The sequence below is a fragment of the Canis lupus genome, chromosome 30, assembly GCF_048164855.1.
Source record: "Canis lupus baileyi chromosome 30, mCanLup2.hap1, whole genome shotgun sequence".
NCBI classification, from domain to species: Eukaryota; Metazoa; Chordata; class Mammalia; order Carnivora; family Canidae; genus Canis; species Canis lupus.
The window spans coordinates 11,814,839-11,840,183 of NC_132867.1; the positions used below are offsets into that span (position 1 = coordinate 11,814,839).

A 25,345-nucleotide genomic window follows, 5' to 3' on the forward strand; every position below is an offset into this window, starting at 1 on the left:
TTCCCAGCTTCTATTCTTCTTGGTTTCACAGTTTATTCTTTCCTGGCTTTCTAGGCTTTCTACTTCCTCCTAGCATGACCTCTGCTCTCTAAAAAATCTTTTTTACTTAGTTTCCTCTTAGTCTCTGCTCTCTCAATTGCCTCTTTGTATTTCATTCATATTCGTAATAGTTAAAATCTAACAACCCAGTACATCTTCACAAAACAGATCGTGGGCCAAACTGGATTGGTTTTCCTTAGATCAAGTTCCCACCAGATGTTCAGAGGAAGTGACATAATAAAAATATACTGCCCTGAGTTATTCCTTCATCAGGGGCTGTGCTGTGGGGAAGCACTACTTTTGGATGTTTTCATGAAAATCCAAAGGATAATCAAATGGAAGCTCCATAAGAGCCAGGACTACTACTTTTTCTGACACACTGTTATATCTCCTGTTCCAAGAACACTATTGATACATTGTGAATATTTACATTCAAATATTTATTGAATGCATGAATAAAGGAATGACTAATGGATCATTTTGGATTGCTTGAGATGGTGTGAAGCCAGAGGATCCAACCTGTTCCAGGTCATGTTCATTGTGAACCAGCTTTAAATAGTTGCTTAGGTATGGATCCAGTGAATAAATGTATGCGTGATTCATGTGAGAGAAATCACAGACTAACCCAGACCAGAGAACAGAGTACCTCAGTCACCTTCTTCCAGGTCATGTTTATCTGAATATCTCTTCTCTATATTTTCTATATATGTAATTTGTTGTTTATAGTAGAAAAAGATAAAAACAAGAGCACAGGCACAGAATGCAGACACTATCTCTTGAATCACATGCAGCTAACTACTAGAAATGTTGCTTCAGAGAGGTCTGTAAGAAAAGCAAATTCAAGAATAATGTTACTGAAGATGTAGCCAAGGCATCATAATTGCACAGAAACAAAATTCTTCTAAATCTCTATATTCAGAAGGTTCAAATGGAACCCTACCAAGAAGGAAGGGAAATCATATGGACAAAACTGTATATTTATACGGCCACTTGGGAGAATCCTGAAAGAAGTATTTTTGACATTCATCTCATTTGTGTCCATCCTTATTCTCACTTTTCCCTGCAGTTCTACTAACCAGAGGTCTCTATGCATTTATACCTGTGAATCTCCACATTGTATTTCCTGAAAGCTACTCTGTACATTTTCCATCAAAATGCTAAATGCTAAAGCATTCAGTGCTCCGCTCTTAGGAAAACGAATACAAATAGTACTGGTATGCTTATTTACAGTCATGAATCATATCCCCATGTCTCATACCAGTTGAGCCACACAAAAATTGGGTGAGCATTCTTAATATGTACATTTCACAGGTGAGAAAACAGAGGCTCTCTTGGAAAGAATGACCTACTCAGATCTATTTATCCACAAGTGGGATCATCATGATCTGAATGTAGGCCTTGTAACACCATTAAAGCTGTCTCTTGAGATTTTACACTTTATGGAAGTGTGATAACAATTTAACATGTCAGTACTTCCTATGAATATTTACACTTTAAAGTGAAAGTAAAGACTGGCAATGTATAACCCAAAGTTTCCTTAGTAGTAAAAAATATAATATTTTGACAACTCTAGATGTTTTACTGGTAGAGAGGGTTATTTTTCCATTTCCTAAGGGTGAAGTTGACTCAGCCCTGATTAATCTCACTGATTTCCAGATTCCTCTTTGTCTGCAAATGGTGAAACCAGAATACTGATTTAATTTTAATTTAGCCCATTTTTATTTCTGTAGTGTTGTAGATGGAGTTTGTTTTGAATGCTTCTTTTCATTGTAATTCACAAATTTGTTTCAGAGCATATTAGACACTTCAGCAGAACAAATAATTCTCTCAAGTCATTTCAAGGTATTTTCTTCTGTGCAATATACAAAGCAAAGTTGTATTGAGATACTGACTTGCACTAGGATAATATAAGTTGAGCTCAAGGAAGCACAACCAAAAGAGAGGGAGAAAGAAAACTCAGTGAGTGGGAGTTTTACCATGTGCACACACAAATACATACACAGTGGACAAACCTACAGAAGTCTTGATTGTACTTCAGTATTACATCCTCACACATTTGTTTTGCTCTGTTTAAGAATAATACCAATAGCTTTAAGGCAGTATGGGGACTTAGGTATATCATCTGTCAAAACCTAAGCAAATTCTGATTTCAGCATCCAACTAGAATTTAAATAGAGCCCTCATTTTCCATTAGATCATCCTATTTCTAAACTCATTCTGTTTCCTTTTTACTATACTGTACCTTCATGAAGGTGCTAATTCAAACCTTTTGACAAACATAGAAATAGATGAATATTTTTATTTTCTATAGTGAAAGATTCAAAGATACAGTCAGGCAATCCTCCTGAAGATGGTTAAACTAAAGTAACTAGTACATTTGCTGAAGTACTTAACGCGGGGTTTGATTTTAAATGTTTGTCATACACCCTTTGCAAAAGATTACCTATTCCGTCACTACCATAATTTCCAGTTCTTTTACGTCTTTAATCAGGTTAAAGCCAGAAATGCCCTGGCTACATTGTTTGGTTGAAATTAAATAGGCCAAATTTCCATTGCTGGTTAAAATTTTTTTAGTGGGAAGGGTGGGAGAGCAAAAAAAAAGAAAAAAAAGAAAAAAATTTAAAAAAAATGTTTTTAGTGACTCAAGTGCATTATTTTCTTTTCTACTTTCAAAAGGTGACTGGGGTAAAGGAGGCAAACCCAGTGTAGAATAGAGTGTGTGTACTCCCAAGAAAGTTGATAGAAACATAATTTAGACATGAATTCAAATTAAGTTTATAATAAAATAATTTCATGCCTTCAGGAAATAATTTAATTATCAATAAAATATCAAATAACTACAGTAATTAAAGCAATTGAGGGTAAAGCATTATCATTCTCTGCATTTGTGTGTGGTGGCTCGCCTGTTGCCTGAATGTTTGTTTATAGTTCTCCAAAAATCAATATTGTATTTTTCATACAGCTTCGTAAAATAAGCTACAAGTGCTAGTGTTAACTTTTATCTATAGTATTTATTTTCAAAATGTTTTTCTATTTGTAAAAAAGAATGTCTTAAAATATTTGGCAATTTCAGCCATGTAGCTATTTTTTTAAGTTTAAAAGGATATACAGATCTTTTTTAGATAGCTTGAAACACAAAACATATGAAGAGGTGTACTGTTCTTTCTCCATACACAGAGGCCTGAATTTTACAAAGAAACCCTATTGGCTTCAATTGTATTGAACAAAGGCACTAAAATGCACTGTAGCTTAAATATTTGACTAAAATAGGGATGTAAAAGCTATCTTAAGAGCAAATAATGGGATGTATAAAGTGTCACCAAAGTAAGAGTTGTAAATATGAACATAAGAGATGCAATAGAAGTGGTGTGCCTGTATCAAGAAGCTAACACAAATGACTCCCTTTTTTCATAAGCCCATAGATTATGATTCATAAACCCATAGATTATGATTCAGTAATTCAACTTATAATATGTTCCAAGTATACACATACATAAATATATACATTTCCATATATATACAAACACCTATATGCATATGCATACATATACATAAATTTTACATTCTGTATCTAGTATTTTTTTTTCTTTACCCCTTTGTTTATTTCACCTATCCCCCATCCACATCCTTCCCTGTGGCAGCCACCAGTTCTGTATGTTTAAGAGTCTGGGATTTTTCGTTTGTCTCTTTTTTCTCTTTGTTAGTTTCTGGTTTTGTTTTCATTGGGTAAATACCCAGTAGTGGAATTATTGGATCATGTGGTAATTCTATTTTTAATAGAAATAGCGGCTGCACCAGTTTGTATCCCCACTGACTGTGCATGAGGGTTCCTTTTTCTGTACTTCCTACTAACACTTGTTATTTCCTCTCTTTTGGATTTTAGCTGTTCTGACATGTGGGAGGTGATATCTTATTGTGGTTTTGATTTACATTTCTCTAATGATTAGTGCCATGGAGAATCTTTTTAGATGCCTGTAGGTGATTGTATGTCTTCTTTGGAAAAAAAAATTATTCATGTTCCCTACTCATTTTTTAATCAGGTTATTTGAGAGGGTTTTTTGGGGGCATTGAGTTGTGTAAGTTCTTTATATATTTTTAATATAAACCTTTTATCAAATACATCTTTTGAAGATATTTCTCACATTCAGTAGGTTGCCTTGTCATTCTGTTGATGGTTTCCTTTGCTGTTGCAAAAGATTTTTATTTGATGTAGTCCCAATAGTTTAATTTTGCTTTTGTTTTCCTTGCCTGAGGAGATATATCTAGAAATATGTTTCTCTAACCAATGTCAGCGAAATTACTACCTATGTTTTCTTCTAGGAGTTTTATGGTTTCAGGTCTCACATTCAGGTCTTTAAACCATTTCAAATTTATTTTTGTTTTTGGTGTAAGAAAATGTTCCAGATTTATTCTTTTGCATGTAGCTGTCCAGTTTCCCAGCACAGTTTGTTGAAGAGATTCTGTTTTCTCTATTGTGTGTTCTTGTCTCTTTTGTTGTAGATCTGTTGATCATATATGCATGAGTTTATTTCTGAACTCTATTCTTTTCTATTGACCCATGTGCCTGTTTTTGTGCCAGTACCATACTGTTTTGATTATTAAGCTTTGTAGTATATTTTGAAATCTGGAATTGTGATATCTCCAGCTTTTTCTTCTTTCTCATGATTGCTTTGGCTACTTGGGTTTTTTTTTGTGGTTCCATACACATTTGAGTATTGTTTGTTTTAGTTCTGTGAAAAATGTTGTTGGTATATTGATAGAAATTGCATTAAATCCATAGATTGCTTTGGCTGCTATGGACATTTTAACAATGTCCAATGTTTTTTTCCAATCCATGAACATGGATAGTTCTTCCATTTGTTTGTATCATCTTCAATTTCTTACATCAGTGTTTTGTAGTTTTTAGAATACAAGCCTTTCACCTCCTTGGTTAAATTTATTCCTAGATACTATATTATTTTATTTCTACTGATAGTATCTTAACTTTTAAATTGGTTGTATGCCATGTTTGTTCAAGAACAAAATAATAATAATAGGGAAAATAAAATGTAAACATACTTTGTAGCTGATGGCATTTGTTAGTTTTGGTCTTTCTTAGTAGATTTGCATTTTTCATAGTTGTACAGTCAGGAGTTTTTTTCTTGGTGTGCTTGTATTTTTTTAATATCAATCCATTCACTTAGAGAAAGAGAGACCGAGAGAGAGAGAAAGCATGTGCATGAGCAGGGGGTAGGGGGTGATGGCAGGCAGCAGAGGGAGGAGAGGAGTAGACTCCCCACTACGTACAGAGTCAAACTTGGGGCTGGATCCCACCCTGAGAGCATGACCTTAGCTGAAACCAGGATTCAGTTGCCCAACCAACTGAGCCACCCAGGAGCCCCTTGCTGTGCTTATATTAATATGTATACTAAAAAAAATAAGTCTGGATTATAAAAAAGTAAATTTTATCAGTTTAAACATTGATTGAAAATATGTAGATGCTCAATTCTACTATTTTCGGAGTCTGCTAACAGCTCATTTTTCTTATAAATGCTTGGACTCTCTAGTGAATGCACTATCATTAAAACTAAACTAGTGTTCTTAGGACAAAAGAACAAAACTTGACCTCTTTCTCACATGTGAAAACAATAAAGCAAAATAGAGCTTCATTCATAAAGTCTCTTAACCATAGTAATTTCTACAGAAAATTAAGCTACTACATACTGAGTGCATATTACATACATCTATGCAATTCATCTTCACACTTAAATATATATATATATGTATATACACATAAACGTATACACATAAATTAATTCTGCAATATATAGCTATTATTTTCCTTACTGTGCAGAAGTAAACTGAGACATAACATTTATGCCACTTGTCCAAGGCTGCAGTGCTAAAAACTGATGGAGTTGGTCTAAGCATATCTGATTCTTTAAACCCAGGTTTTTGCATTAATCCAGTATGGTCCTCTAGAATCTCAAGTGGAAATTTTCACAATGGAACATCAAGATGAATTAAAATACGAACATAAGAAAGAGATATATGAACCCAAATGGTTATGGGTTGTACCACAAGAATCCACTCCTCTACTAGGTATTTAGTGAGATCTATGAATATAAAAATAGGTAAGACATGGTCCTGCCTTAATCATCATCTAATGGGAAACACATAAGTCAACAAAGACTTTTAAAACATGTATCATTTTGGCAATAACATGTTGACAATATCTCTAGGAGCAGAGAGAATATTTAATAGCCTTCAAAGAGTGATGAAGTGGACCTTCACAAAAGAGGAAATTCAAGTCAGAGCCAAGTAGTAGAAGTAACTGTAAAAGTTACTACAGAAACAGGAGGGCAGGGTCATCAGAACCAGAGAGAACAGCACACAGAGGTGGCACAGAAAATATGGGCTGACATCTAGGGTGAGTAGGAGGAAAGAAGTCATAGAAGATAGTATCAGACAGGGAGGGAGAGCCTGCCGTGTTGTGCCAAGTCATATTAAAATGCTTGATTTTGTTATACTAAGGTAATTAAAATATTAACGATATTATCTGGTTGAACTCATTGACCACAATGGCTAGCACATTGTATCCTGAATAAAACAGATCATGGAGTGGATGCAAAAATGTGTGGTACTTAATAACTTGGATCCTGGAACAAAAAGTCTTGTTCTGGATTTTAGTTCCACAGCTCTGGGGCTTTGGGAAAAACATGTGATCTCTCTGAGTCTCAGTTTCTTTTTTGTAAAAGACAAATAAAAATTGCAACAACAGGGATGCCTAGGTGGCTCAGTGGTTAAGCATCTATTTTAGGCTCAGGGTGTGATCCCGTGGCCCAGGGATCGAGTCCTGCATTGGGCTCTCTGCAGGGAGCCTGCTTCTCCCTCTGCACGCTATGCCTCTTTCTGTGTGTCTCTCATGAATAAATAAATAAAATCTTTAAAAGAATAGTTAAGATGGAAAATTTTTAAAAATTACAATAACAACAATAATGGTATTGCTTACTAACATTTTATTAACGCTTGCTTTATCCTCAGTAATGTTTTAAGATACTTCATCGTATTTACTCATTTAATGATTTAATATTCTCAACCACCTACAAGTAGATAGTATCGTTACCCTCATTTTACAGAGCAGAAAATACAGGCCAAAAGAAGGTAAGGTAAAAGTATGGATTTACATGCAGAACACACACTGCTGCTAAGAGCTTTGGTGGAAGGTGCACTGTACCTGCTGTTGTCTGGCACCTGGTGCAAGGTATTGGCTACGATGCCTCATTCATCTCCTCATGGCCCTTCAGCCTCCAGTAGGAGAGACCAGGTGCCTTTTGTGGCAGTCTTCAGGCTCAGTTCCAGGAAGACAAAAGCAGAGGCACAACCTCAGAAGTCAGGCATGTCACTTTTGCTGCATTCCATTGGTCAAAATGAATCACAAAGCTAATCCAGTGTCAGGTCGTGTTGAAATAGACTCGACTTATTCATGGGTAGGATCACCAGAGCAACATATAAATGATCATTAGGATCGACAGCAACTGCTGCGTTCATCTTTGCAAACACTACCATAGATTTTTCAGGGGGGCCTTCAATTTTGATCAGTGGACACATTCACAGTTCTGTGTAAGAACATGATGACATTCAGGTACCATGAGAACCTCAGCTATGGAAAACTGAATTTGGTATGCTAGCTTAAATATATATTGGTAAGACATACCATAGAGAGGTTTTACTAACATGAGTTGAAGATTCTTTAGTTTGTTCTCATAACTGGAAAATTAAATTGAATAAAGCATTCTCTTTTTTCATGAATATCCATTACTCAATATTCCGATGTATATAAACCTCTCAATTCTTCTGTCAGTGATAAAAATTAGAGCTTTGACTGTTACTATACTAAAAGTGCAGAATATTGTGAATTCTGAAACACCTGTTCATGTAGGAAAACACTGATACTTTTAGAATGAGTTAAATAAAATCTGATGTCATGCAAAGTCGCACATGGTTTTTAGTTTCATGAGTATTTATTTTTAAGTTCCAGCAGAAATCTTCGTTTTTCTGTCAATGCTGTCATGCTTTTCAGTGGTTTATTAGAAGGCCAGTAGTACATTTTATGGATAAGAATTGGAAATACTGGAAGTACTATGTATCTTATGGATAGTCATAGCTCTATTATTTCATTATGGAATTGTTTTAAGGCCAGACTCAAAAGATTAGTCTTCCAAAAGTTAGCCTGCAAATTACTGTATTTAAGAAAAGTCTTAATCAGTAATATGCAAACCTAAATGCCAGATAGGCTTTGACCATGGTGTAATCATGCCTCCTGCACTATGGCTGACCTGCAGTCTCTTTTTCCCAAGGCCTTTTCCAGAGAAGTGTCAGGATTAACATCAGTTCCCTGTCAATTGCCAGTTAGTGGACCCGAACCCTCTCATAGCATTACACTTTTAGAAAATCAGACCACAGACTTGGAATTCAAAATAAGCCTTTTTCACTTTATTTTTTTTAAAGCTTGATTTATTTATTTATGATAGACATAGACAGAGAGAGAGGCATAGACACAGGCAGAGGGAGAAGCAGGCTCCACGCTGGGAGCCCGACGCGGGACTCGATCCAGGGACCCCAGGATTGTGCCCTGGGCCAAAGGCAAGCGCCAAACCGCTGCGCCACCCAGGGATCCCTGCCTTTTTCACTTTAACTAAAACCCTGTACAAGAAGGACCCAGAGTTCTGAGAGTGGACCTCACCAGGCACTAGCAATGTTAAAGACACTCTTTAGTTTCTTACCGTGTTCAAACTGTAGTTTATACATTTATACAGACATACCCTTAGAATCTACTTGAAAACCTGTAGAGGGTGGAACTCGGAATACTCAGGAAAGAGAAACCTATGATACTGCAGCCGGGTGATTCCTACATGTAAGAGGTGTGATTAAATACAGAACAAAGAAAAAAAGTAAATAAATGTTAAAATAAAAGGAGTGTCTGGATGGCTCAGTTGGTTAAACATTTGACTCTTGATCTCAGCTCAGGTCTTGATCTCAGGGTCCTGAGTTGGACTCCACACTGGATATGGAGCCTACTTAAAAAAACAAAATTAGAAAAATACATGACTAGGATATTATCTTGTTTGTCCAATTAAACATTAAAGATCTATCAATTTGCTGAGGCTGCACCTTTCCATTTATGATGGCGGTGGGCCTCTTCCTCACACTGCCTTGCTCAGAACTTGTAACATTTTCTCCTTGTTCTCAGATGTAACTCAGTGCTCCTTGAATCAGCATTGGAGGTTTTGTACACTAACCTGCCTTTCACTGTGGATTTCTTATAAAGGGTGTCAGCCACAGCCACAGGGGGGCCCTTCATGTGGCCTTACAAATGCACATTCAAGTCTCTTTTTCCCATTTATTCACTCCGGTTCTAAATATTCTAACACTGGTCATCAGTTGTCCTTGATGAACTTTTAATATTAATCCTGCTTATGTTAAAACTTCCTGTACACATTTCCTTTATACTTAATCTATTTTCCAGACCCTTTTAGCATTAAATGTGTCTTTTATTCTTTAGAACCTGATTCATTTGTGGTTTTGTTCCTTTTTTTCTAAGTTTTCTTGCTGTCTAATTAACTAAATCATGAGTTGATGGGCATAGTTCTAATATCTGTTTAGGACAACAGCATCTGTACACATCTGTCAATGTATGTAACTATCATTCTTATTTATATACTAAAAGAATTTCAGGCTTGCTAGTAGCCTATTTTGGATATCCATGTGTCCAATTAAAATTTGGTGTTAAAGTTATTTGCATAAAACAGTTCTTTTTATTTGTTTGTTAATTTATTCATCCAATTAAACAATTATTGAGACTATGTATAAATAGCTGTTCTAATTACCAGTGGAAAGAATGAGATGCTGTCATGGCTGAACATGTTTTTCATTGATCATGGCATTAGGAACACAATGAAATAATTTCTGCAAAAGTCTTTTTAGCCCCCATATATCTTTATATATCAAATTGATGGAATCCACTTCAGGTGATATAAAATTAATTTTGGCTGAATTTTAAGTTTTCTCGATGGGATGAGCACTAGATGTTAGACGTTGGCAAATTGAATTTGAATAAAATATTTAAAAAAAAGAATTTTAAATTCTTGCCCTTCTCTAATGTGCTAGGTTACTACTGATTATTGTAATGTGGTATCAGAAAAAAGCAGTGGGTGGAAAGCTCTTAAGAAATGGGGAGTCCAAAAAAAAAAAAAGAAATGGGGAGTCCTCTTTCATCAGACATAGAAAGAAATTCATTGGTATCGTTCTAAAAAGCAGGGGCCAGGGATGGATTTAGGGCTTCTTGGAGAAAGTTTTAAAAAAATGAGAACACCACCTTTCACAGTTTTTGTTCCACATTGATATTCCTCCCAGGTGAAACTCATACCAGTGGATTATCAAATGGGAATATTGAGGTCTATGATGTGTCTGATGCTGTCCTCAGGACCCAATGGACAGAGATTTCTTAGAAATAGGGCATTTTATCAATCTCATAGAAGCAGAGACTACAATGATGGTTGTCAGGGGCAGGAGAGGAAGGAGAGATGTTGATCAAAGAATACAAAGTTCCAGTTATAAGATGAATAAGTTCTAGGGATCTAATGTACAGCATAGTGATTATAGTTAATAATACTGTATTATAGATTTGAAAGTTGCTAAGAGAGTAAATCTTACATGCTCTCACCACCAAAACCAGATGGTAATTCTGTGACATTATGCAGGTGTTAGCTAACTAAGGGTGGTAATCATTTTGCAATACGTAAGTGTATTAAATCAACACATTGTATATCTTAAACTTACACAATGTTCTATGCTAATTATATCTCAATAAAACTGGGGAAGGTAATTTTAAAAAAAGAGAATTTTATGTAGGAGAATGATGACATTTTTGTAATAATCCGGTTATAAAATATGTTTCAAAACTAGACCTGTAGCCTAACTGTGCATGGGCATCTAGCTGGAGTGGAAAATCAGAGACAGTTAGGAACAGTGACTATTTACCATTCTAAACACATGCAAATGCAAATTCTCAAAAATACTTTGCTAGTCAAGCAAACAAAATAAAAAACACAAATCTATATTGTTGATTAAAATATAATTTTTTCAGTTGGTGTCCCTCAAATTCATATATTTTCACCTGACCTCACTCACAGGAAGAGATGAGAAAATGATGTGGTTGACTGGAGTTATGGGTGCAGCCACAGCCTTTACGAGGAAGCTGATGTGGGCACCCAAATCACGATTTTGGAAGTAGTTGTGATGAAAAGAAACGAGTGGGTTGTTGTGACTCAAGCTATAGGCATTATCTATTGCTGTGTAATAAATTACCCTCAAAGTTCAGCAGCTTAAAACAACAAACATACAGTTTCTGAGGATCAGGAAGCTGGAACAGCTTAGCTGGTGGTTCCAGGGTGGGGTGTTGTGAGGTTGCCATCAAGCTGGCAGCCAGGGCTGCAGGCATCAGGGTCCATCAGCTCAGGCAGATGGTTGTCGGCCAACCTCACCTTCTTGCTGTTTGAGCCTCTCTCCATAATCTCCCTGAGTTTCCTCACAATATGGCAACTGGCTTCCCCAGAGTAAATGATCAAAAGGAGGGAGAATGTGCACAAGAAGAAAAACTCGATGTCTTTCACAACCTAATCTCATTGTCACACCATTACTTCAACCTTATTTTCAACAGCATCCCAGTCTATACTGCGGAATGGGAATTAATGTTCATTTCTGGAAAGGAAAGAATATTAAAGAATTTGTGGAAATATTTTAAAACCACCATAGGAACTCTGGCATTTTCTAGTCTAGATCTTTTTTTAAATAAGATTTTATTTATTTATTCATGAGAGACTCAGAGAGAGGCAGAGACATAGGCAGAGGAAGAAGCAGGCTCCCTGTGGGAAGCCCAATGCGGGACTCGATCCCAGGATCCTGGGATCATGCCCTGAGGCAAGGGCAGATGCTCAACAGCTGAGCCACCCAGGAATCACTCTAGTCTAGATCTTTGATGTTGGGAAGTATTTTAACCTCCCAAACATCAGGGGCTTTTGTTTATTAGTTTATTTGTTTCTACTCACCAGTTGTGTTTCTTTTTTTTAACTGAAAAATGTATTTATTAACAATCAGACTAATTTCACAAAACTGGCTTGAGGATTAATGGAGGTAATGTTTAAAAAATTTGCAAAGTGCTATAGGAAAATAATGTATCTTTTAGTAGCATCTGTAGTTGTAGTTGTGATGTTATCCTCTAGACAAGTGCTTTATCCTGTAAAATATGGTATGGGGATATCTCACATGTTATTAATATTATCATTGATTTATAGTTGAAGAATGACCACTAGAATTACTCATGGTTGGGTGAGACTGTCTATAACTGACATTATATATACATGTTTCCCAACCATAGAGCAACAGCATGTCTTATCAATTTTATGTCTTTCACATCTATGCATCTGCCCACCTCCACAACCAGATACCCTAGGCCATTACCGTATCTTGCCTGGATTGCTGCAATAGACCTTCACTGGTGTTCCGATTAGAACTCTCACCCCGTCAGGTCCATTTAGCACACTGTAACCATTGTGCTTTTTTAAATTCAAATCTGCCTTATATGCGAACTAAGACTTTTACATATTGTGGACAAATGTTCTATTTCTCACTAGGAGTAAGGTCTTATTTTTATAAGACAAACATTTTATATGTTTGTTTTATATGTTGTTTATAAGAAAAACATTGGTATGTTTTTCTTCTCACACAAATTTCAGTATTTCTTCCCTTTTTGGTTTGAAATGAGTGATGTTTTGGAAAGTTATGCAACAAAAAAGTAAAAGAAGGAAGATGAGGAAGGAGGGAAGAGGAGGAGGAGAATATTAAGTTCAAAAGACCGTTCTCTTCACCTTTGATCCTCAGGTCTACTTAGATAGCTCCACCCCAAGAAGGTTACTCTTCTTTCAAGAGAATAAGTTGGAGAAGTCAGCATCGCAGAAGCCAGCAGCAACCTTGGAACCCCTTTTGCCACACTCTCTATGTGCGACTCACCAGCCAATCTTGTTGATTCTGCCTTCAGAATGTGTTTCTAATCTATTCATTTTCTATTTATTTTACTTTATTTCTAGCACTGTTATCACTCGCTAAGGATATGGTCTCCTAACTAGTCTTCCTTCTTACATCCTGATACCCTCCAACTTATTCTCTTGAAAGAAGAGTAACCTTTTAATGTGAAAGCCCCTTGGAATATTGTTTAATATTCTTAATGTATTCTTAATATTCTTAACATAGCTTCCAGGACCCAAACTGAAAAGGTCTCCCCCTATCTCCCTAGCTGTTCTTTCATCCTAATATATGCCAAGCTCTTTTATGCCTGAGACATTTTTACATAAGCTTTATGTCTGGCTGGAACTATTTTCTGCTTTTCCCACTTAAAATCTTCTCTTTCACTTCATTGCAGAAGCAATTTAAAGTATGCATCTTAAAAATAAATAAAATAAAAGTATGTATCTACTGGTTAGATTGTAGTATATGGTGTCTCTTTCCACTCACTGGAATATCAGCTCCCTGAAGTGACTACATCCATTGACTTATTATAAATGCTCCAGTAATTAGCCTAGTACCTGACACATGTTGGATGCTCAGAAAATATTAGTTGAATGAATGAATAATAGGAGTCTTTTGACTGCTCCCATTAACTTCCTTGACTCAGGATTGATTTATTTGATTAGATGACTGATCACTTTTACTTAGGAAAAATGAGATTGCTCAACTCGATTGGCTCAGACCAGAGTGTGTTTGCACAGCCAAGTGGAGGTAGTGCTTGGAGAAGGAAGGAAGAAAAGGTGGAGAAATGTACTTTGGCTATTTGATGTCTTAAGTTGAAATAGCTGTGGACATGGGGAATTTAGGATGTGACTGCCAAATAACTGGCTTGGTACCAATTTGTAATTTTAGAGCAGACTAGGCCCATCTGCTGATAATCTTCAGTGCCTTTCTGTTAAAAAGTTTGCATATTTGAAAGCTGGTTTTAGAATATGTCTGCAGATTAGAAAGCTAGTCTTAGAATGTAACTATGATTTCCTTTTTATCTGTAACATCTTGTAATACTAATAGCCAAAGAAAGCAAATGATAGCATATAAATAAAGGCATATCCCATATCCATAATTGCCCCCTTTGATGAGCTCTCGATTCTTACCACATAAAAGTTAATACAGAATATAAGTTTTAAGCTTTTACTGGTGCAGTGTAGACCATAGGAGACTAAGATGTGCTTTTATTTAATGGTTAGAATTGACTTTATATTTTTAAAGTTTTTATTTATTTATTTAGTTTTTGGAGATGGGGAGAGAGAAGGGAGTTGGGACAGAGGGAAAGAGAGAGACTCTTAAGCAGGGTCCACACCCAGTGCAGAGCCCAACATGAGTTCAATCTCACAACCCTGAAATTATGCCCTGAGCCGAAATCAAGAGTCAAACACTTAACTGCCTGAACCACCTAGGCACCCCTAGAACTGACTTTAACTGAAAGAGAAGAATTATAAGTATAGTTTCCTATTTGTAATATCTTATAATACTCATGCCCAAGGAAAGCAGATGACAACATATAAATAAACACATGTCCAGAGCATGAAAGAAGTTATCTTTACTGTTTTTAAAAGAGTTACATTTTAGTTTTAAGACTTACCAACTCAAATTAAAATTCATAACATGGGAAAAATGTACCATCTAGTTCAAACTTTTAGTGAGTTTCTTCTGTGTACAGCAATCATTACTGAATGTAGGGATATAAAGAAAATATAATACAATCAGGTCCACAATGAGGTATATACCTGGTATTGAAAACACACACACACACACAGATCTAACCTTTATATAATTGTTGAGATCTCTACTTCTAGGTGAATACTTCATGGGAGAAATGGATAGTTGTACCTGAGAAAGTCTGAAAAGATAAACTTGTATTCAGCTGTTAAGCATTAATAGGATTATACAACGTAGTGGTGGGAGAAAGTTATTTCAAGAAGAAAGATAATATGTAAAAAGACCTGACAGTCTGGAAGTTCATGTCCTTTAGAGAACAGGGAGTTTCCTAAGATGGCTAGATTTGATGAGTCATAAAGGAATGAGAAAAAATAAAATGGTCCTGGTCAGTCAGATTATTTTCTCTTCTGTGATTCCACAGAAATCGCATATATATTTTCACTGCATTTGTCAAACATATCGCATGAAAAATTATTCATTTACATATGGCTTTCCCTTTAAACTGTGAGCTTAGTATATGAATATTTACTATTCATGATGTATTGATATATTATAGAAACTCAAAGAATATTTCTTGAATCAAAGAGTCTAGAAAATTTATGTTTGAACCACATTCAGAATGCTCTGTGTCATAGGACTAGTTAAAATGTTTAGAGTTGTGTTGTTTTTGCTTCAAAACTGAGGCAATTCCTCATAATAATCTGAATTCCTATCTTCTGAAAATCTGAAACACCTGGCACTCCAGGAGGCGGCAACTCGCAGCTGAAGTTAAGTGGTGGCTGCCATCTTTCTTGGAACTTTCTCTGCACATGCCCCAGTCCCCACCTTCCCCTCTTGTCTTCCACCCCTCCTGTTTCCTCAAGCTATGTGATCTGCTTGGCTGCTGGAGACTTGTTTTCTTCCTCCTCCTCTGCTGCAGAGCAGGGGACTAACAGTAAACAGTACATTCTCAGGAATGTGTTCTAGAAATATGTTTTGGCAGTTGTTGGAACCATTTCAGTGTGGATGTAGGTCAGGTTGTAGAATATTATTATGTGGTTAGCAGCATCCTAAAATAGCTTTATATGCTTGTTAAAATAAATGGATGTAGATTATTCTATAATGTTCTTAGGAGCATGAAGTTATTTTTATTGAAAAGAATATATATATATATATATACATAAAATCAGTTTGGCCGTGAAGTGAAGGCAAGCTTCCTATGTCATTGCAGTGTTGTTGCAAAATAATGAAGACAATATTGCAATTTGTCCATGGGAATAGACTTATTTGTAAAACAGAGAAGTACAATTTGCTGAAAAATCAGTTCAGCTTATGAGGTGATAAAGATAATCCTGCAGGAAACAGGAGAGATGGGATATACCCATTTGTATTTACCAAGCAAATGAGTGTATATGCTACAATGTAGATAATCCTTGAATATGCAGTGTACATTGCATTTTAACCTACTCCATTGGACTTGAGATATTTTTGGCCGATTGTCTCTTGACATTATTCAGAGAATTCTCTAAATATTAAAAAAAAAAAACACATAGTACAAGCTAAGTAGGAAAGATAGATTGTTTACCACTCCCTTTTTTTCAGAGGTATTTTTATCACGCCTTACCAGCAGATATTTATATATCTAATCCCTTCTCTAAGACGCTAAGATAGAGTTTTGAGAACAAGAGTGTTTTTTTTCCTCCTCTCCTTAACAACCACCTCTGTTTGAAATGAGGTGTGTTAGCAGTGCCAAATTTAAATATTCAGGTTCATCAAGTACTATAATCTGTGGTACAGAAATGGGTAGGTGGGAAAATGCTGAAATCTCAGCTTCTTCTTGTTATCATGTTATGAAAAATGTTGACAAACATTTGGAAGAAGTGAGAGTTGGCAGGAGCAGGTTAGGAACTGGTAGCTGCAGAGACCAGAGAAAATTGTCAGCTTATCTCTCCTGACATTTTGCTTATGTATAGAGGAAGGCTTTACATCCTTTTCTAATTTTTTTTTTTAACATTCCTGCATAATTCAAATGGAGAGCCTGAAGAGAACGTACCTGTTTTTTTAAAATGTATGGGGAAAACAGCATTTTTGCATTTCTGCTGACTGAAAGGACAGGATTGGCTCCAGGTTTCTATTCCCAGGAAAAGCCTCAGGTTCGGCTGTGACAGGACTCTCCATAGAGGTTATTTTTACCTGGCATGGCTGTGCTGTTACTGATGCTGCTGCTCTCGATGGCAGAAATAACTTCTCCTGTGGGTGTCTCGGGCAGAATGAAGGCTGGGTCAAGGTGGAGAGGTGAAAAGAATCGTGAGTAACTGGGATTTTTTACTCTTGGTGCATTTCTATCTCTCTTCATTTTATTTAAGAATGCATCGGCTTTGCCTCGCTTTGCAGTTCACAGCATTTCCAAGAGGTTGTTTTAAGACTTAAAAATAATTTTACACATTAAATATGCATGCAGAATAAATGGCCTCCACCTTCTGTAGGCTCCACACATCTGCAATATTGTTCTGGATTTCATTGCAAGACTTTTGCTTGGCTTTCCTCGTTAACTCTTACAATTCCTGAGGCTTGTAAAGACTGAGCAGATAGATCCAAAGGCCATGTATGTAAATTAATGTCACCTCTTGTACAGAAAGTTCAAATGTGTTGCTGACATTTGTTGATATTCAAGTGCTAGCTGTGTAATAACATTCCTACATATACACATTTTGTTTTGAGGGTAATGAGAAAGGAAATGAGAAGTGGCAAATGTGATGAGAGCTTTGATTTGAATAACTTAGGAATTGATTCTTTATAGTTGGGAGTTGCAGGTTGATAAACGTACTGCTCTGCAGACAGTCAGTTCTTTATTCTCTCCCTACGAAAATCCAAGACCTCCACAATCACGCTATTAAATTTGTATATGTACATAAGGCATGTAGTGTTTAAATAACTATTGTAGTTTTATTTTCTTTTAAGATTTTATTTATTTATTCATGATAGACATAGAGAGAGAGAGAGGCAGAGACACAGGCAGAGGAGAAGCAGGCTCCATGCCGGGAGCCCAACGCGGGACTCAATCCCGGGACTCCAGGATCATGCCCTGGGCTGAAGGCAGATGCTAAACCACTGAGCCACCCAGGGATCCCCACTATTGTAGTTTTAGAAGTGAATCTGTTTCTGGTATCATTGGAGGAGAGAGAAATGGATTTGACATTTGTTTCCCTCTGAGCTAATTGGCCAGATCTGTCCTTTCTCCTCTTTGCCATCCCATTGGCCACCATAGGCCCCGCTTCTATGTGTGTGTGTGCATGTGTGCATGTGGAAAGCTTACCCATAGAAACATTTCTCTTCTCCAACGTTAGAAGTAGAAGTTTTCCTCTCTTCTAAGTCTCCTTTCAAAAAAGAGATACAGAAATGGTCCCAGAAATCTGTTTGGAAAACTTCACTTATATGTCATTGAATGCTCAGAGGAGGCATGCCAATGAGCTTATTTCACAGGAACTTCCTCCAGAAGATTCTAAGTAACCTTAAAGCTAATTGCTAAGCTTATGTCTTTTGCTTCAACCATGTCTTTGGCCAATTTTTGGTTCTGTTTTACTGACTTGAGTAGGAGTTGGAATGCTCTGATGGATAGATCAGTGGGAACTGGAAGCCACACAAGCTGGAAAAGTATTGATTTAACTACTCAGCTTCCAGTCAAATTTTTCAGTAATCGGTTATTACTGGCATTTCGTCTTCCTTTCTCTTTTTCCTTTTCTTTCCTCTTTAATCTGTCTCTTTTTCCTGCCTCTTGTGACACAGAAAATGCTTACCTATAGATCTACTATTTAAAAATAAGTGATTGGTCTTATTGACCGTTTCCTCTCTGTATATGCAGATTGCTTTAATGTTTTCTCTCAATGTTCTAAGGTAGGACTAAGAAGTCTGAATTTTGTATGCTCACCGAAGAATGCTAAAAGAGGAATTCATTTCTCCCCAAGGTCCAAGATTCACCTACTTTACTACACACCTTGGACTTAAATCTGATCACTACAGTCCATAATGTTTGTTACAATTTTTGCCTGTCTAGCCTTGTAAGTATATGATATTTTCATAACCATTATAAGACAATCTATCTACAGTGATCTCATGATTAACAAGGATCTATATGAATACTTCCATTTAAAGAAGAGGAGATTGAGATACCAAGAAGTTGAATGACTGGCTCCAGAATATTCACTTAGTTAACCTGCAGACACAGTTCTATAACCAAAGTATTTAGACCTCTAATTCAGGGTACTTTCCATGGTACAAAGCTCCCTCAGAGAACAGCCTGACTGTGAAAAACTCCTACACCAATTCCAGAGAGAGCTTTGGGTCCATTTTTACAACAGTATCCTCAAAACAAGTCAGAGGATATTCAAGATGCTATTCCTTTATGTAGGCACTCTCAAAGTCTTTTTTCTGATTGGACATGAATAAATTTCTTTATAGGACCAGTAGCAAACTACAAGTAGCAATTTTGATAATCTCCAAAGTTAAAAAAATATTTTTAAGGAAATAATGCTTGGAAAATATGGGGATGAGGTTGGGTTCAGAAAAAAAAACGGGGATGCAATTATGATAAACTAATTATTCTTACTGTACAGGTACGCTTTTCCACTTTTTGCTTATATGACTTCACAGGTGGTTACTGCCCTGTAATTTCCTGTATTATGATCACTATGGTGGTCTTCACTATGGTGGTAGAGAAGGAAGAAAGAGAAAAAGAAAAAGGAATAAAACAAAACCAAAAAAAAAAAAAAAAAACAGGGCAATACAAAATCTTAAACTCTTGTAGCTCAGCCTTTTACTTTTTAGATAAACCACTGGGAAACATAAAATTGAATAATCCAAACACACCCTTGCTTTACATACTTTGGGTAAGAAGACCTGAGGCAATTCATTGAGAATTTCTCAGCTAAGAAAATACAGATCAGTTGATTCCCAACAATGAGTAAATTGTAATAGAAAGCTTATATTCAACTAAATCTCTTTTGAGGGAATTTGTGACGTATGTCTAGGCAGATATTACATTTCCCAATAACTTCAGAGTTATATACTTTACATGATAGAGTAAAAGTTAAGGTAAGTATCTCAATCAGAATTTTTGATTTCCAAAGAACATCAATTCACAAGTTTGGGTACAGATTTGAATGTCTAAGAACATTTATATTCATTGTTGCCTTTGTCAGTAACTGTAACTGTTTTGTCATATTCTTTTCATGTACTTCAAAAAGGCTAAGACAATTTCAGAGATTGTTAAAACCATTTCTCTACTTCAACATGTATTTTGGTTCTGTTCTTTGAGTCTTTGGTGCCCTTAAATATATCCTTTGTTTACATTTTTTTCAGTAAGTAGAATTCAATAATTTATTTTAGTATTTATCCAATATTCTGCATCCGTTTACAATTTTGCCAAATTTTTCGAAATTGTGGATTTAATAAAGCTATTTCTTGTATTAATTTCAACATTTAGTAGAATTCTTGACACATTGTAGAAACTCAATAAGCATTTGCTTAAATAAATGGACTATTAAACAATATGAATCAATTTTAAGTATATAAATCAGTATATGTATCATTTAAGCAAATTCTTTAGAATATGTATAATTATTAAATATAGTCTTATTCAGTAGTCTTATTCTTTGACAGAAAGTGTTTTTGTGCAAAACTATCCATCCAAAATAATCATTTTCAACTGTTAAAAGTGAATTTTAAAAGAAGCACCTGGCTGGCTCAGTTAATGGGGCATGTGACTCGATCTCAGGATTGAGTTTGAGCCTCATATTGGGTGTAGAGATTACATAAAAATTAGGTTTTTTTTTAAAAGTAAGTTTTAAGAAATAATGCATTGAAAAAATGCTTGAATGTGACATTTGGTGAAAAAAACTGCACAGATTTATATACATTATGATTCAAAACAACAACTCATATAGGCCTTCGTAGATTAGTAAGAGCTACATGCCATCTAACTCCCAATCCTCTAGTTCTGTTTTTTATAGTACTTACTATCCAACTGCATTTAAAATATTTATGTCTATGTTTCTTTCTCCACTAATAGAATATAATCTCCAATAAGCAAGGAACTTTCTCCTACTTGTTATTGTTTATTTTCTCAGCTTTACTATAGAACATAGGCGAGACAGTAATACAATTAATATTTTTTGATTAAATAATGTTTGAAAAGAAATTCAATGAAAAAGAATTGCTCCAGGTTAAGAAGAGTTTTCATTAGGTATTATTGTTATGTAAAATTTCTAGTTATTTTTAAAATGCTCTTTAAGGCTTTTCTCTTTTTTTTAAAAAAATAAACATACCAGTTTTGTTTTGTTTTTAAGTTTTTATTTATTTATTCATGAAAGAGAGAGAGAGACAGAGGCACAGACCAAGGGAGAAACAAGCTGCATGCAGGGAGCCCGATATGGGACTCGATCCTGGGTCTCCAGGATCAGGCCCTGGACTAAAGGCGCTAAACCGCTGAGCCACCCAGGCTGCCCTGTTTTTTTGTTTAAAAAAAAAAAAAAAATCAGCCACATCATCCATGGAAAAGACTGGATCATAGTCCTAGTAGATAGACATATTTGATCCTTTAGGTAAGATAGATAGATATAGATAGATATAGATGATTAGATATAGATATAGATATAGATAGATATAGATATACCCGCGCTGCCCAGAAAATATTTTTATATAGAAAATATAAGTCTCTACTTCATATAATTCTAACAACAATATGACAAGGAAAAGAAATATAACATTGGTAATAGATATGCAATAATTTCACTGAACATTGATGGTTAATTATATATATATACCTAATGGCTATTTTATTTTAATTTATAAAATGTGCTTATGTTTATCTTCCTCAGTCTTTAAAGTGCATAATAAAAAATAAAACATTATAATAAATACCTACTTACCATTTTGCAAAACAAAAAAAACGAGTTATTTGTACGTTTATCTTTTCGAAACAAACCATATGGAAACTAAAACCAACAACAACAACTACAAAAACTTTAGTAGTAGACTCTACTAGGGAAAGAAATTTAACCTCTTAAAATATTATGTGTTAGGGCAGCCGGGGAGGCTCAGCAGTTTAGCACTGCCTTCAGCCAGGGCCTGATCCTGGAGACCCGGGATAGAGTCCCACATCCGGCTCCCTGTATGGAACCTGCTTCTCCCTCTGCCTGTGTCTCTGCTTCTCTCTCTCTATGTCTCTCATAAATAAATAAAAAAAATCTTTAAAAAAATATCATCTGCTAAATAACAGTCTAAGCAGGGAAACACACAGAAAGGAAGTCATTGCTAGAATGAAATGAAGTATGCAACAATGACTTGGGAAGACTTTTATTAAGGTAATGATATTTATTCTTCAGATTCATACAAGTGGAACTCAACACAAAAAGTGCCGTGTTTGTATTATTTATTCTTTTCCATCCCAAAATTATAAAGGCAGGCTTTCATTGTATTATAGGAAAATCAAGTTTCTAGTATCTTTTCAACACGATGAGGCCTTGGAACTATGAATCTATGTATACCATCTATTTATTGCCACCTCTGAACGGCCATGTGAGTTGTTTGAGCATCCACATTGACTTTTCTAGTCTGTAATTTCATATTTCAAGAAATGTGTTGGTAACCTCATGTTTCTATCCAATTTGCAGATAGAATTCTACAAAACTATAATTTAAAAAAAGCATTATGTATAAAGGAAAAAAAAAAGCTGGATCACATTATTAGATCTCTAACTTAATCACACAGTTCCCAGAATCCTTATACAAATGCTCCAAATGTGAACTCTATTCTTGCCTTTAAATTTGTAAACCTAACACACATATTTCCAGCAATAATTTGCTGTGGCTGACAACTGTTAAGCTTAATTTGTCCCACTCACTTATAGAACTCTCCACCACTACAGATACACACACATGCATGCTGTGACTTCCTGTTAGGATTGCCAAAACTTCTACCCTCTGGGGGAAAAACAAAAACAATCCCTCCATAAATATATCACAATGCATTTCTTATTTTGATATTTTAACCTCCCATCTCAATATTTTCAAATGAATTCTCTGAGGTTATTTTTAACCATCTGCTCCTTTTCCTCTATCAGTAGTTGTAAGTCAAATGTTTCCCACAGTAAAATTCTGAAATATTAGGATTATTCAGGGCAGGTCTTTCAGAGATGCTCTGAAATTATTTAAAATAAATTTTAAAAAGCTTAACACGAAACTTGGTTACCATTACTCTTTCTCCAACTTTATGTTCATCTTTGTCACTTAATTGACAATATCACATACTGCACAATCCTCCTAAGAGCTTATTACTGCAAAACAGTTTCTAACTCTTTAAGAATACTAGTTTTGTAAAACTATGAGCCATTTAAATAGACCTACTTTTTTTTTTTTTTTTTTTTTTTACTGAAAAACAATTTCTCCATTTATTCTTTGTTTCTTCTCCTCCCCAACTCTTCACATTCTATGAATTTTTGGAAAAAAAATAAAAAAACCTCTTGTAAAGAAACAACACATCAATAAGTTAAAAGTTAAAACAACATATCACTTTAATCCACAACACCAAATTATAAGAGTCTTTACTATCTCTTTTTCCTGTTTTGGACTCAAAGAGAAAATATTCTTGCCATGTGGTCAGATACTGAGGTTGATACCAAAAAAATATAAACTAGAAGTTTAGATTAATATCCCAGATAAACTACAATATGGTCAAACTGACAGTATGATGCAGACAACTGGAAACATGAGAAGCTGATAGGATTTGCCCATGAGCAGCTACAGGGGTGATTGGGCCCTATCAGAAAAAGCATAATGTGCTTCTTTGAAGATAAAAAGGCAGAACTGATGTCATAACATATAACTGACATTGTTCCCTTTGCAGAATAGATTTTCCTTTCTGCAATCATGTGAGCTACCAGTTGCAGTCCTTGGGTAGAACTCACCTGCACTACTTTAACAAAGTTCATCATTCTCAAGAGGATTCTCTTTTATTGTGATCCTTTAAATAATATGCAGTGTACCATAGTGAAACTCTAGAAAGTGTACCACTTTTTTTTTTTTTTTTTTTTGTGGAGAACAATATAGTTTTGTGTCAATGGTCATTTGTGGCATGGCATTTTTGGAGGACTAGTGTGTTCTCTATCATTAATTCTTTGTAGATTATAGCTGAAATAAATGACCATAATTTCAGTGGGACAGTTTAGGCACTTTCCATTCAACACAAAGTGATATAGACCAATCCAGATATTTAAGCTATTATTTTTTAATAGAAGAAAGATACAGTGAGTCATCTTTAATAGTTATAGCAAAAACAGAACTAGGCTTTAAAGACCATGAAATTATTAATGTATCACCACAAGCCTGTTCTACCTTTGTTCCTTCCCACTTCATCAATACTTGATTATTCAGAAAACCATGTTTAACTGAAGGTATAATATGAACTGCCTTCAGTGGCTGACACCAAATCATTTTATCTACTTCTAAGGAACTCCGGGACTGTAGCAACACAAAAGAAATTTTGTTTCATCCCATTTTTCCAGGTTGCTTGCCTGTTGTCTGAGGATGAATACAAATACCAGATTACAGATAAAGACTTTACCCTTAGCTAAGTTTGTGAGACTGCTGTCTCAATTTGGAGCTTGCCTATTTTGTATTTTGTATTCCACTAAGCCTCTCACACATAACCCTGATGGATATGGTGGTTAATATATATGCAGAGAAGGTGGAGAAGAGTTATAGAAGATGATTTTGCCTGTAGCTGTGCCACAAAGGTCAATAACTTAAAGCTGTAGCAGATGAAGAGAAAGTAAATTCCTTGATCATATGCATTCCGATGAACTTTGTTGCCTCAAGCTTCTTTAGTCTCAAATCTGGGGACCAGGAGAAAGTGCTCAGCTGTTCCATAGATGCTTAAGAAAACAGCTGAATTCAGCTGTCACACACACGAATAGAAAGGCAATTTTCCAGGTAAATCCATTCTCAAACAGTTCCATGCTGAAAGGTTAAAATTCTACAGAAGCAAGATTTCAAAATAATCAACAACTTTGATTTCATTTTGATAAAAATAATAGAAATTAAAATGTAGACACATATAAAATGGTGAGTAATCCAACAGGATGAATGGGATGAGTAAACCTCAGTTTTGGTTAAATGCCATTTTCGTCTTGGCCTTTGCCATAGAGAAATTACCCTAGATTGTTCCACCATGGTGATTTTAACCAACTCCTCATAATTATTTCAAAGATAATGTTTTGATTCTAACATATTTATGAATAAATTTGAAGAGACTAAAGGAAAGGGAGACTATAAGATTCTTTTTTTTTTTTCCCTTATGGTACAAATCTGAGCCAACAAATTTGGCTATGTAGCTTATTTCTGTCACTTGACTACTATTTTCCAACTGACTTTGATTTTAAAATTGGAGATTTGAAGTCATAAAAATTTGGCCCAAGGGTATAATAAAGCTACACCTAAGAATTTAATGTCTTTGAAAACTTATTTTGAAAAAGAGACAAGTTAAATTTTTTACTATTCACTAGTCCTCC

At 35.3% G+C, this 25,345-nt stretch overlaps 1 protein-coding gene across 6 annotated transcripts in view; it reads left to right on the forward strand.

The window, feature by feature from the left end:
- ROBO1 (roundabout guidance receptor 1) overlaps nucleotides 1–25,345 on the forward strand; it is a 1,129,252-nt gene that overhangs the window by 323,078 nt on the left and 780,829 nt on the right. The gene's annotated exons all lie outside the window — the stretch shown is intronic.